Source organism: Cucurbita pepo, unplaced genomic scaffold (assembly GCF_002806865.2).
Source record: "Cucurbita pepo subsp. pepo cultivar mu-cu-16 unplaced genomic scaffold, ASM280686v2 Cp4.1_scaffold000324, whole genome shotgun sequence".
In the NCBI taxonomy this organism is placed as follows: domain Eukaryota; kingdom Viridiplantae; phylum Streptophyta; class Magnoliopsida; order Cucurbitales; family Cucurbitaceae; genus Cucurbita; species Cucurbita pepo.
The window spans coordinates 46499-47806 of record NW_019646569.1 but is presented as its reverse complement, the minus strand read 5'-3'; the positions used below and the strand labels follow the sequence as shown (position 1 = coordinate 47806).

The 1308-nt window shown below is 41.7% G+C and overlaps 1 non-coding gene across 1 annotated transcript; it reads left to right on the top strand.

The window, feature by feature from the left end:
* The first annotated feature begins 221 nt into the window (after positions 1 to 221).
* TRNAL-UAG lies at positions 222 to 301 on the top strand. Its single transcript has one exon. It is a non-coding gene; the product is annotated as a tRNA-Leu (tRNA).
* Positions 302 to 1308: the final 1007 nt, after the last annotated feature.

Sequence of the window (1308 nt, the reverse complement as noted above, 5' to 3'; positions counted from 1 at the left end):
CATAGGCAAGGTTTGCCTTCAACGTTGAAACATCACTTATGTGGAATCAAAACTTGTTTGACCACACAAGCCGCCTATGCGTGCATGTTCTATCATGTGCGACACAACAATGTTGCATCTCATCGTTATCTCGGTTCCCAACAACACGATCCATGTATCGTGATGCAATCTCATGTCTTGAAATACTCGATCATCTTGGTTTTTTTAAACACATTCGTTGGGACAGTTTGACCGAGTGGTCTAAGGCGCCAGATTTAGGCTCTGGTCAGAAAGGGCGTGGGTTCAAATCCCACAGTTGTCATAATCATACTTCTTCAATCTCATCGTCCGACCCATGCATCGTATTGCAATCTCATGTCTAGAGATAGCTTGACTATCTTGGTTTCCAGATTTGGGCTCTAGTTTAAAAGGGTATGGTTTTAAAACTCATCTATTATGAAGAGACTCTAACCCAACTCCGACCAGTGTCTCGTGATCTTGTCACGCTCACGAAAAATCTAAAGGAGTACTCAATCTCTATTCACATTTTTCACTCTACTTTATGGCTTTGTTATACCTTAGGCAGAGTTTTTCTTCCGCATTCAAACATCCATAATGTGGAATTAAAACTTGTTTGACCACACACGCCGTCTATGCGTGCATGTTCAATCATGTGCGACACAACATTGTTGCATCTCATCGTCATCTCGGTTCCCAACAGCACAACCCATGCATCGTATTGTAATCTCATGTCTCGAGATAGCTCGACCATCTTGACTTGTCCAAACACATTCGTCGAGATAGTTTGGCCGAGTTGTCTAAGGTGCTAGACTTCGACTCTGGTTCAAAAGGGCATGGATTCAAATCCCACAGTTGTCATTTATTTTAATTTTTTGTAAAGCCTCGTGCCCGCTGCTAACACATATTGTTTGTTTTGACTTTTTATTTATCGTTGTTAACATCGTGGTTTTAAAACGCGTCTAATATGGAGAGAGTCTAGCCGAACTCCGACCAGTGCATCGTGTCAAAGTCATACTATTTCAAATGTGCGGCTTTGTGATCTTGACACCATCATGACAAACCTAAAGGAGTACTTAATTCCCTTTCATATTTTTCATCTAGCTTTGTGGCTTTGTGGCTTTGTTGGACCTTAGGCAGGGTTTGCCTACGGGTTTCAAACATGAATAATGGTCATCTTGGTTCCCAACAATACGACCCATGCATCGTGATGCAATCTCATGTCTTGAGATATCTCGACTATCTTAGTAGTCCAAACACAATTGTTGGGATAGTTTGGCTTAGTGGTCCAAGGTGCTAGATTTAGTCTCT